The 13571-nt window shown below is 37.8% G+C and overlaps 1 protein-coding gene across 2 annotated transcripts in view; it reads left to right on the top strand.

The window, feature by feature from the left end:
• Positions 1-13571, top strand: part of TBC1D22A (TBC1 domain family member 22A) — a 140025-nt gene that overhangs the window by 7337 nt on the left and 119117 nt on the right. The window lies entirely within an intron of this gene.

The raw sequence follows: 13571 nt of genomic DNA, 5'->3' as shown, positions 1-13571 counted from the left end.
CATATATACATATGCAAACGTGTATGCTTATTGCCATATGCACAATTAATCAGAATCTAGTGTTTGCTTGTCTATATGCATTTTTAATGTATGCATTTTTGGAAGATGTTTGGTTTAGCTCTGTACTACAGTGGAGATTATGTTTAAATAGTACTCTTGATTTATAATTAGAGCAGTAGCCTGGGAAAGTGTTGAAGGTTGTGTGTGGTGGGTTTTTAAATTTGCTCTTGGGATGTTTTTTGTGGTTTATTTCCCCCCCCCCTGCTTTTCTTCAGAACACTACTGAAGTGTGCTAGGGTAGAAACCTGGCAACAGGGTCCACGCTAAAATTTGTGGTGAGCAGTATAGGGATAGGTGGCTATACTGTTGCAGGTGGCTTATTCTGTGTGTGTGTGTGTGTGTAGGGTGATGTGATATATGTGGGTGTGTTTTGTGTTAGAGCCACAACAAAGTTGGGCTTTGTTTGTCTCAATGAATTAAATTAGAAAGACATAGAGATATTTTTGTAAATATTTCTCTTCATATCTGCAAGTATTAGGCTTGGTTTTGCTTGTAGGTAGAAGTATCAGAAGTAAAGTATTTCTATTTATGTTTGTTTCCATGGTATAGTTTTTGCATATTATTGAAATATATTATGTAACAAGTCCTTTCAAAACAAAATAGAAGTAAGTTAATCTGTGGAACTGTAGCCGTGTCACACACATTGTCTTATCTCAACGGGAGAAATCAACATTGACTATGAATACAAAGTAATACAAATGACCTTGAAATCCTTTCAGTCACACTTGAATAATCATTATCCTATAGAGTAAAATGCAATTTTAGTCCTGTATGCCAACTAGAGGTGTGAAAGAGTGTGTTCTTTCGCAAGAAAACTCTCAAAAAGATGGATTATGTGTATGAATTTGGAAGTGAAGATTATTTTAGTCATTGGAAACCATTAACAGATTTTGGAGTTGGGTTTAGTCCGCAGGCTGGATACTTTGAACTTGTGGAAATGGGCGGTTACTGCAAGAAGTGTGAGCTGGTAGAAGGAGCTTATTGTAAGAAGCAGTTTGGTTGGACGGGGATGTGAGGACTGAGCCTGGTCAGATTATAGTGAGGTGTGTGGGTGCAGGTTCAGGGAGCAGAGTGGGACTGTTGATGGGATAGCTGAGTTCAGGAGACAGCTGTGGAGTAGACTGCAGGGTCTGTTTGTCTGCATAGCTTCCCACTCCTCATGGTGTATGGCAGGTTATTCAGCAGGAATAATTCACAGTAGTTTTGTGCAATCAGCCTATGTTTATCCTTGACTTGCAGTCAGTTTGCTGTAGACTTACTTAATTTCAGGTCCTGTCTTTCCTTGTAATGGACCTCGTATTACTGAGTGAAGATGGGCTTGCAGAATCTTTGGTAAGACAGTTGCTTGCTTTAAGAGGAGGGAACAGAACGTTAACAAAGCAGTGTGGGGGGAGTATTTCTGAGAAGAAATTTTTCTTTCCTTCACAGACCACTTTGTAAATATTACAGGAACAGTACTGCCATGTTTATCAGGTTTCCAATTAAAGTTTAATTCTTTTTATTAAAGTTGTGTTTTTTAGTCATCTTGTAAAATGTTTTAGGGAGCTGTTTACTGTCCAAACATAATCTAAGCAATGTTGATAAAATCTGACAAAGCAACAAACAAGTTGTTGCATACTTGCAACTTCAGATGTATGCAACTTGCACTGAAGATGTATGATGAATTCTTAAAATAAATTTAAAAATTAGCTGATTAAAGCACTTCCTTAACTCCATTAACTTCAAATCAAGTATTTTTCTGCTTTTTTACACATGTGTGGCTAATGAGTATGTCATTGGATGTGAGACACATGTTTATTTAAGTAAAACAACAACCAACAGTAAGCTTGGTCTGCTGGGTTCTCTTGATTTAATAAAGCTTCATAACATTGTAATGCAACATAACACATGTATTATTTCAGAGTCAAACCAACTAATTCTTAAGTTGTCAAGTAGTTTTGCATGCTAGGGTCACTTTTTTTCCTACCTAGTCATGACAAATCCCAAGGTAAATAAAATGTTGAAGTTTTAGCATACTACCTTGATAAAAATAATAGAACGCCCTGTAATAGCACCCATGAAAGTTGTAAAGTATTCCCATCTTAAATTTACTCCAGCTGTTGTACACATTCAAGAGCACTTTTCATTGTACTTTTAAGAAAACTCATCTATTTCTCTTCTTCCTTCTAACCAAATCTCAAAAAAGAACCTTTTCAGAGAATACTACAAGCTGGTGAGTTGGATGCTGTCCCTTAGCTAGTCCTTTGCTATGGAAGTAGTGGATAATGTTGTGAAGTCTTACAGAGCGTCTAAAGAATAGCTGAACTTTTGATTAATCTGATGGTGGCAAAAACTAATTACAAAATTTTACAGGAGTTAAAAATGCTGTAATCTCAGATTATTTCATAACAATAGCTAGTTGTCTCTGTGTACTATAGTAAAAGAATTCAAGAGTGGTTCTCTAAAGATTAAATTCAGAAAGAAAACATGTTAAATGTCTTTTTCCCATCACAGTAGTCTTCTGTATTGTTGCAGCAACTTGAAAAGTAGGATTTTCCTATTCATGGTCACATCCATTCTAGATTTATATTAAACCTGATCTAACATAGTAATTACCTTTTCTTTCACTTATGGCTCATAAATCTAGTATTCTGTAAAAGCAGTTTGTTATGTCCTGTAAAATTGCTTGCCAAACTGGTGCTATTGAAAAGTTTCAATAACTTTACAAAATGCATTAATTGAAATGAACTTGATTAATTTTGTTCCCAGCTTCATTAATTTATCTGCACTAAGCTACATAGTGATTTATCTCTGTGCTCCTAGTACATCCATGCCATTTAGAATTTTAATGCCCCCTGCAGCTGTGCATTACTTGTAGTTGATCATGTGAGTGCCTATTCTTCTTTCAGCTTGTTGATATATGGTATAAAGTTAACATGTGTCCTACTGCTGCTTCGTGTGATGTGCCATTAGTTATATCTGTCTTTTCAAATTATTATCACCAAAAGGTGTCCTCTCTGATTCTTGTTCAGTTCTAGTTAGCCTTTTATCTACAAAATGTGCTTTCCTATTTAGATAATAAAAAAAGATTAATAGAAAAGGGCAGTATTCTCCCAGTAGACTTTGTAACATCTTTTTTATTAATTCAGAGTCTTCTGAAAGAAATAAATGCTAAATATCCATTATTTATTCCTCTTTTAGTTACTTTTTGCAGGATTAGTATTTTGTCTTCCTGTTTTCTGTGGGCTGGTCTCATAACTTGTATTTTCATTTAATAGTAAGCATTTATTCTGATTACTGCTCTAGTGAAATATTTCTGTGTAAAGATATTAATGATTTTTTTGTTGTAACTAGATGCTAATAGATTCTTGAAACAATTTTGAGAAGATCTTGCGTAGTTTCTTCAGGATGTATTGCTCTTCTTTTGTTAAGATCTTGGATTGACATAGTAGTTCCAGACGTGTGCTGATTCTAGTGATTGCTGCAGTCTGGCTGCAGGACCTTATACTGGCCCTTGTTGAACTCCATGGGGTTTGTCTGGGCCCACCTCTTAAGCCTATCCAAGTCTCCCTGGATAGGATGTGCTCCTTTCAGCAAATTCATTGTGTCACAGCTTGGTGTCATCTGCCAACTTACTGAGTGTGCACTCGATGCCTCTGTCAGTGTCATCGAGGAAGATGCTAAATGGTATTGGCCCTGGTGTGGAGCTTTGTGGGACACCACTTGTTACGGGTTTCCAATGGGAGCTGAGCTACTGACTGTAACTCTTTGGATAAGGAACTGACTGAATGTCCATACCTAACAGCCCATCCCTCAAACAAATCTGTCCAGTTTTAGGGGCACTATATCAAAGGCCTTACAGATGAACTGTAGTTTAATTGTAGATTAATATTATTATTTTTTACCAAGGATTTGTTAATTTTGACTTGAGCAAAGACTCCTTACTGTTATGTCTTCCAAATGCTGCCTATCATTCAATTAAGTTTTTATTGAGGATAAAAAGAATAACGCTGAACTGGTGCAGCTCCTATTAACAAACACTATAATCTTTCCCTTTTCTCAGTTCTGATAAAGGAGCCTGTACCCTTAAAGCTTTCTCCTTTTTTTTGGTCAAGTATTCAAGTATGACTCAAATTACTAAATGGATAAGAGGCATTGTGAGCTACACAGATGAGCCTAGCTCTGAGGTTCTGGACTTCTTGCCTGTAAATTGAAGATGTGTGTGATTTTTTTAGTCAAAATACCTTAGAGAGTAAGCTGTTTCTTTTTGTGTGGACGTCCACAGAGAACATTTCAGGTTAAAACCATTGGTCTGCTTAAAAAGTGTGCTCTTAGCACAATTCTTAAAACTTCCATGTTATACTCATGGCTCCATTAAAGAAGAGTGGAGTTCTGCACTATGTCTTTTTCTTAGTGAATTTGGATGTAGAACATTACAGTGGGACCCCTAAATTCAGCTGATGTGAAGGGATAACTGTCAAAAAAAAATCACTTACTTAGCATTCATATTCCTGTGTACACATAGGTACTTGCTTTGGTAGTTTGGTCAGTACTACTGACTGATCAAAGGAAAAAAAAAAAGAGTTAAACAGCATTTTACTCCAAATTGCAAGATTGATTAATTAAAAGAGTTTTTTGGTGTCTGTTTAAGTTTTAGCAGATTTTTTGGGAGATGCTTGCACTGATTTGTGATCAGGTGTTCAAAAACAGTCTGTGAGTCTTAGCCATGTGGTGGACAATACAGTGAAGAGAGCTATTTTAGTCTGGATGAACTGGGAGAAGGAGGTACTATGAGATTAAATGTTCTTGAAGTTTTTGTGTTTTTATGGCTGTTTGTTTGGTTTTGGTGTGCCATCTCCCTTCCTTACCTGATAGCATCATGAAAGCTGAATGTACACTTTGTGAAATCTGTATTGTCTAGTAAAATAGATGGTTATTCTCTCTTGAAGTCATAGACTGAGGGAGCAGCTTTGCCTCTTTCTATGACGTCTTGCAGATTTTGTGGCAGGGAGGGACTTACCAGGAATGTCACCAACAGGACTGCTGAGAACTCTGAACGTGCTCTGTGTCCTAAAGCTTTTGAACATCAAGATTAGCAATGTACATGTAATGAGTGGCACATACAGCTTTTAAGTCATCTTATGAAGGCTAAAGGAAGTAAAATTAATCCTTTAGGTTTTCTTGCCAGCATGTCTTTACTGTTAATAATGTAGGAATATAAGTCATTGTTACTTCATTTGCAGCATGCCCAGAACTGGAAGATGTACATAAAACTTGTCTGGGAAGGTAAACACAGTGGAGCAAATTTCACTGTGTATGTGTGTACTATGCTGCCTCCCTGAAGTGGATTATTGGTTAGTTATGCTCTCTCTGTGTGCTTTAGCCACAATGGACAACTGCTCTGGATGTAATGCGTGTTTGAAGTTAACTGAGAAAAACTTAGGTGAATTAGAGGCCAAGGGCTAGCCTTATACAGGAATTTGATATAATAGAACCTAATGTAAAGCTAAGCTAAAATAATACTTCCAGTGCAATCACTGGAGTAAAGACTTGTAATTTAATCAGCAAGAGCTGCTTTTTTTTTTTTTTTTTTTTAAACATGCAGAATAGAGTTTAGAAGCTTTTCCCTTAGTTGTACATGAAAAGTTAGAAACTGTTTCAGTGGCATTAATGTAATAATAAAAACAGTTGATGATGCACAGAAATTGAATGTTTTGGCAGAACTATGAAAAACATCTGCTACTGTCACAGTTGTTCTCCATTACTTATCGTTTCCATCACTAGCTTCATGTGTTGCAGGTCTTAGCAGTTTCAATAATCTTCTTTATGCCTTAGTTTTCCTAATCACTGTTTTCTTGTATGTTGTAACACCAACCTCATCTGCTTCTGCTTCTGACTTTTTATGTGAACTAGCTGACAAGATGTACTTTGCTAGTCTTTTCTAGCAAAGGATCTGAAAAGGCTCTTACCCTGTATTTACAAAGGTGGATTGGCCTTTATTTCCTGTTTCTGCAGCATTCAGAATAACTCTTTGTTCCATTGAGAAGATTAAGGTCAGTGTTTGATTAAAAAAAAAAAATTAATGAACTGCCTAACAGAGCTATTTTTCATTTTGAAAACTAGTTGCTGTGGTTGCCATAGTAATAACAAGCCCTCTATTAAAGCTATTTTCTATATGTACTGCCTGATTTATAACGTGCTGTTGGGGGAGCTGCAGTTCTGTGCATCTGTGCATTTGAAAGAATTTTCCAGCTTTGTATAGTTAAAATATCCAAGGAATTTGTTACAGGAACATAAACCATGTAAATCTAGTTTATCATATCTATCATGGAGTTGCTCATGCAGACCATCACTTCATGTAGCCATTTATAGTAATCTCAATGAAATAATAGCTATATCAAAAATAAGTAATACACACATCATATGTATTAATATTATTATTAATATACTATATAATAATAGAGAGAAATTTTGGACTCCTTTAATAGTTCTTTTTTTAAATATATTTGTAATGGATAGAGTGATTAGCTTGTAGTTCCAAGAAAAGTACTTGTAGACTTGGTTGTTTGCCCTCATGTGTTTTAGGTGTAGTTGGTAATCACTCCAGTAATTGCTTGTACAGTTGAAGGCTAGTGAACTAATGACATGTTTTCTTTGTAAAATTTGAAATATTTATGGAATATGAGAAGTCTTTGAATCTAAATGCAGTAAAAAGATGCTCCTAAGATTGCTGTTAGAAGAATTGCTTTAAACTTTTTCTTCTCAGAGACAGGAAATGTATCTGTAAATGTATTGTAGTATGCCAGATAAAGCAATTTTTTCCCAAAGTTAAAGTAATCCTATTAATTTGAAGCATTTTCTTACCTCATTATACCTTCATAATAAGATATCCTAAAGCAACAATGTTTCTGTGAAAAGTAACTACTTTCTCCTAAGCAGAAGTGATGGTTGGCTAGTGTGAGCAAACTTTGTCTAAAATCTGTGGGGATTTATAAATTCTTTCATACTCATTGGTCACAGAATTATATCAAATAATGAGGCAGCTGAAAAACAGAGTAACAATTGGGGTTTAAACTGTTTCTTCAGAAATTATCCTTTCAGTTTGGGATAGAGTTCACAGACAGGGTTTTACAGAAACTTTTTGGGTCTGCCTAATTTCAGCTGGTTCTTTGCTCACACTTTTTGCAAGTGATCATGTCTGTAATTTGAAAGTGAGCATTTGTAAACATTCTAAACAATTGTTCTGGGAAATTTAGGAAAATATTAATTGTATTGAGGCAAGAATATTTTTGCAGTACGATCTTGATTTAATATGCGTGTCTGATTTGTAGGTGCTATTAAAACTCTTTTGTAGCAAGTTTGTGCTTGGAAGCATGATCAGCAACTCAAAACTGGGATGTCTAATTCTTTGGGAAGTCTACAAGGGGAAGGACTTACTCTAATGATAATTTATTGAAGTTATGATTTGACTAGGGAGAAAGTATTTGAATTAATTATTAAACTATTTGTCATTGGCTATAATGTTACAAAGTTCGTAGAATGGTTTGGGTTAGAAGGGACCTTTAAGCCATCTGCAATTAGCAGGCACATGGTCAACGAGATCTGGTTGCTCTTGGACCCTCACCCAGAATGTTTCTGGAGATGGGACATTCATAACTTCTCTGGGCAACCTGTTCCAGTGTTACACTATCTTCACTGTAAAAAAATTTCTTCCTTATATCTAGTCTAAAGCCACTATCTTTCAGATTTAAACCATTATCCCACATCATATCAAAACACACTCTGACAAAAAATCTGTCCCCATCTTTCTTATAAGCTCCCTTTAAGTATTGAAAGGCCACAAGAATGTCTGCCCAGAGCCTTCTCTTTTTAGACTGAACAACCCCAATTCTTTCAGCCTGTCTTCATAGGAAAGGTAGTCCGGCTGAGACCTGATGCCACAAGCCAAACAATATTAAGATGATTCAAAACTGTTTCCTTTAGGGAAGGTCCTTCATGGTGCAAATATGGCAAGATGCACATGTAATGTACAGGACCCTGAAAATTTTATTAGTTTAACACATTAGCATACTTAATGGAAGTCATCCAATTAGAGAAACAGTTAATTAAGTAATCTCTTTTGGTTCTGCCCTCCACTGAAGCCTCCCCTAGCTTCTAACCCCACATTTGTTATGTCTACAATATATAGAGAAAATAAAGATGTCCTTGGTTCACACTATAGAGGCAAGACTAAATAAGATTCCAGGAAGGTTAGCTTATTGCTCTAAAATTTAAGTAATGGGGTAGGAAAAGTACTATAGTTAATTAAGGAGCTATATAACTATATAATAATAGTCTACATAGCTACAAATATATGGAAAATATATAAAACCCAAAAACATTTTTGGCATTATAGCCTGCTGACCACGGCCCTCTGGACTCACTCCAAAAGGTCCATGTCTTTCTTTTACTGAGGACTCTAGAGCTGGATGCCTCCATGCCCACCTGGAGGACTCACCAAAGTGTAATAGAGGGGGAGAATTAACTCCCTTGACCTGCTGGCCATGCTGCTTTTGATCCAGTCTAGGACATGTTAGGCTTTTCCACCTGCCTAGTTTCTCATCCACCAGTACCCACCAGTCCTTCTCCGATGTTTATTGTCCTAATCTCTCCATCCCCTGGCCTGCATTGATACTGGTGGGTTGCCCCAACCTAGCTGCAGGACCTTTCACTTGCTCTTAAACCTGATGATAATCCCATGATCCCACTTCTCCAGCTTGTCCAAGTCCCTCTGGAAGGCATCCCAGCTCTCTGGCGTGTCAACCACACCACTCAGCTCAGGGTCATCTGCAAATTTACTGAGGGTACACTTGGTCCTGCAGCATGTCCCCAACACGGAATTCTGGGCTCAGTATGAATTCCTGAGGGACACTGCTCATCACTGATCTCCATCTCAACATTGAGCCACTGGCCAGTACTCCCCAGATGTGATCATTCAACCAATTCTTCATTCACCAGAGTCCACCCATCAAATCCACTTCTCTCTCCAATATAGAGAAGGATTTTGTGGGGGACCATGGCAAAGGCTTTACAGAAGTCTAAGGAGGTGACACCTGTAAAGCCTTTCCTTGTCTGCTGATTAGTCACTCCATTGTAGAAGGCCAAGGTGCTGCTCAGGCAGGGCTTGCTCTGGTCGGCTGTGCTGGCTGTCTCAAATCACATCACTGTCCTGCATGCACCTTCATGGAGCTTCTAGGGAGGTGTCTTGGTTTGAAAGACAGGTATGGGCTAAGGAGAGGCAAGAGCCCCCTTCCCGAGATGCGGAATGCAATCCGCTCCCTTTTAATTATTTTAGGTCCAAATCAGAGGCCTTCAGGCAGGAGGTGTGGGGATAAGGGTAACAGTTCTTTACTGATATCCAACAAGGCAGAAAAAAAACCAACAACAGCTATAAAAATTGACAACAGAGCAGAACAGTCTAGCTCCGCTCCAGTCCCTTCTGGCCGCAGGCCGTCTCCCTGTGCTGTTACCGGTGCTGGGGGCAGGGCAGGTCCCGCGCAGTTGAAGAGGGCTGGGTGATGGCGGCCGCGGCCCAGGGGTGAGAGGGGATGGGAAAGTGACTCCCCCCTCACGGTGTCGGTCGTGGTGCTCAGCAGAGTGTCCGGAGGTAGTAGGGTGAGATGGGAGAGCAGCAGAGCGATGTCCAACGGCAGGGAGCGTGGATCTCAGTGCTGGGATGGCAGGGGAAGATGCCAGAGCGGAGCCCAGGCTGTCCTCCCACTCCACGAGCCAAGCGAGAGAGAGTCCCCCGCTCCAGACCCCCCATCCCACCTTTCCTTTTCCGGTTGTTTTAAGGTGTAGCCACAACTACTTAGCATAACAATGGGAGAAAATTCCACAGAAAGAAAAGGGAACAATTCAACCCCCAACAGGAGGTCTTCTGTTCCATGATCTTCCCAGGCACAAAAGTGAGGCTGACCAATCACTAATCAGTGTCTCAAGGTAACCTGAGAATTAGAATGCAAGTATTTCAGTTATCTGTTGTTATTTGATTTTTAGAAACTCACCTGTTGAATCATTTGTTAGAATAAAGCCCATCTTAAAGAATGTAATAGAGACACTTGTAAAATTTAGCTATGTATGTCTAATAAAATGCACATGTACTTAATGTATTTTAATAGCAGTATTAGAATTTAGCTTCACTGACAGTCTTTTATATGTGTGTAAAATGGTACTCTTGTGTATATGCTTCAAATTTTTTTCCTCATCACTAGAAGCATTTTTGGTTTATGTTATAGTAATGTTAGACTAAGTCTTCTAGGAGCAACTTTTGTCCTGCTGTCGTAATTGTTGTTGGAAAGGGCAGGGTCCTTTGTTTTCTTTCTTCTTGTTTTGGTGATAAACCATCAGAGGAAAGCATAATGTGAATTGATGCTTTAGCAATAGTGTCATGCAAGGGTCAGACTGTGTGCTTTTGGGAGTTGCTACTACACCTGATAAGAATTCTTGCACATCTCTTTGAGTTTTACTGTGTGCTCTTAGTCACTGGCAAAATAGTAGTTGAGCTCACTGTAGTGAAAAGTTAGGGCCAGAATTTTATCTGATTTTTTTTTTGGGTTAATCTGAGATCGTGTGGAATTTTAGAAAACTGTGATATAGGACGGCAGTGAGTGTGAAGAAAGAGAATTATCACATACCCAGGGCTAATGGTTTGTGATGGAATTGACTTAACTCTCAGATGTGCAGTCATCTGTCTAACAGTTCTCTGTCATGAAAGCAATTACTGTAGCACTTATGAAAGCAAAACTAGAAACAAAAGCCTTGAGAAAGTTCAGAAGGATGGCATGACAACAGAGCAGAGGAGGTTATTAAATACAATTGAAGGTTATTAATTACAATCCAAAAGGTAAAATTCTGTGTCAAATAAGGAGAGCAGAGCAGAATATGAATCCTGTCAGGCCAAATGAATGGAAGCATTTCTAAAAGAGAGTTTGAGAACCAACTTATAAAAATATTAAAAACTAGCTTTAAATGTTTTTTCTCAGATATATTGGGAAAAGGAACATGGTCAAAGATTTTGTAGGCCCAGCAGACAATCTAGGTTTTAAAAGAGATCACAGATAGCATAAGGCAGTGGTAAAGCAACATAAGTAATTATTTGTGTTCAGCATGGAAGAATGCTGGGACTATTCACTCCCAAATCCTACAAGATGGTTAAATGGAGAGTCTGTTTCAAATAAGGGTTACATTGTAAAAAGAAAAAGATCATTTGTCTTTGGTTTTTACTTCCATGTCCAGTGCTGAGGTTTCCTTCTAGAAAGAGCAGTCCTTTTGAACCCACTCCTGTAGCTGTGTTACTGTTTGGAATACGTGACAGGAAATGTATGTTCATTGCAGAATAGCATCAAGAGGGGAGGGAGGGAAAATAAGCTGTGTTCCAATTTGCTTGTGTATTTCCTATCTTTGGCCTTAAATGAGTTACTTAAAAGAAAGTGGAATTTTTGTACTAAGTGATTTGGGATTATCTGTCGCTCATTTAATCACATGATTCACATTTCTGACTGTGACAGTAGATCTGCATATTTTCCTTTTTTATACTTTTTTTTTCACATAGGCTGTTGTTAGAGGTTGATACCTATCTTTGGGCATGGATTCCCATTGAATCGAGTTAAGGGTGGAGCAACAAAATGGAAAGGTGAAAGATTAGAGTGAGTTTGGTGGGTATAGAGTTGAGAATGGACAATTGTGTTGCTAGAAGATAATAAAAGTAGTTGCTATTTATTTTCTGTTTTCTTCATATACTAATTGCATAGTTTGTAAATGGTATGGTTGTGGGTAAAGGCAGCCAAAACTTGAAACTTGAGCAAAATGATTATGTAAGGAAATAATAAACTAATGCACAAGATTGGTTTCTGTTCAGCCTGGACACAAATAGATTAGACCCAGTAAAGAATATTTGTTCATAAATACTGCACAAGGAGGAGTGGAGCAGGAAGATGCACAGTTGGAGATTTTCCTGTTGAAGACTTGGGGCTTTCATTGGTATTAAACCAACTGGAACTAACTGTCATGCTTTGGGGTGGAAGGGAAATACATATATAATTTGTAGATTGTTTAGTTAAGGCAGATACTATCTCTTTTTAAAAATTGTTTTTGTTCACAAATTATACAAAATACTGTTTTTCTACTCTTGTTAATTTTATATGTTTACTTTGTCTTTCCATCTTCTGACCAGTTCCTGCCTTTCTGGTTTTTAGAAGAGTATAACAGTGATATAACTGTTACTTATGCTGCAGTGCTTAGTATTGTGGGGATTTATTTGGCATCAAATCATGGGTGGAATTGAAGCTTGTTGCAGAAGTAGTTGGGGCTGCAAGTCAATACTGAAGCTGCTTGGAGGCTGAGCAAACTCCCTGGGGTGTGAACTACTACAGGTGATGTGAAAAATTGCTGTATGTAGCAAACCACAGTGTGAGAAGCTGACACAAGTTGTAGATAGTACCCGATGGTATGCCTGGGTTTCATAAGCAGTAAAGGGGGAAGTGTGTGAGAAGTGCCCAAACAGTGCCATTGCATGGAGAAAAGTACTGGGATTACTTAGGGAAGTGCAGCATTACAAGACCAAGGGTGCCTGATAATCATTTCAGAAATACCAAATTTGGGTATAGCAGTAGCAAAGCTGGGACCATGAAGGGAAGAAATAATTGAAGTGGTTTGTTAAACTGGGGCAGAGAAAAGGAAGTAGAAGTATGCTGGAAAAAGAAGATCAAAAAATGGGAAACAAGGTTAGATGATGTAACCAGTGCTGTCTGGGATTCGTGTTGGCCAGCTTGTGCATGATGATCAATATGGCAATAAATTAAACTCGTTTCAGTTGCTTATTGCATCTTCTTCCCATTGAATCCTTGTGTTTGCAATGACAGCATACTCATAATGAAGTGTATTTGTTGTGCCTGCCAGTGACTTTTTTAATTACTCTCTTAATCTGTGTTTATAGTCTGTACAAGTTCTGCTTTCATTGTTTCTTTGAGACTTTGGTTCACACTGAATTCCAGTAGTGTCATATTTTTCTAATGTTACTGATCCTTTGGTCATTTTTTATTCTTCCAATGCCTCTCAACTCCTTGAGATGAATGATAGGGGAGAAATTCATTGTGAGCTGTGAAATTTCTTGAGGTTATGTGTATAAGCATGCTTTCATGCTTCCTCCTTTCATGCATATTTAGTGTGCAGAAGTACTGTGAACTTCTTAATGTTTTCTAAAAGCATATGCTGTTCCTTATTTTGTGGAGATCTTAATCATGTTGCAACTGCTTTACCTGCTTTGATACACTGTATTCCTTTCATATGTATCTCATAAATACTTGGAAGAATAATACATTTATGTAGTAAGTTGCCAACTGAGACAATATAAGGCGTGTATACCAAAAAGTAATGGTGAGAAATACTCCAGAGAGTTACCTTATCACACTCAGTGCCTATTACCATAGGTGTCCTTATGGATAGCAATTATCCAGTATGTAATTAATTCATTAGGATTGCCCTATATTTCT

This window comes from Sturnus vulgaris, chromosome 5 (assembly GCF_052056855.1).
Source record: "Sturnus vulgaris isolate bStuVul1 chromosome 5, bStuVul1.hap1, whole genome shotgun sequence".
NCBI classification, from domain to species: domain Eukaryota; kingdom Metazoa; phylum Chordata; class Aves; order Passeriformes; family Sturnidae; genus Sturnus; species Sturnus vulgaris.
The sequence above is the reverse complement of the archived record's forward strand: the minus strand, read 5'-3'. Positions and strand labels throughout refer to the sequence as shown.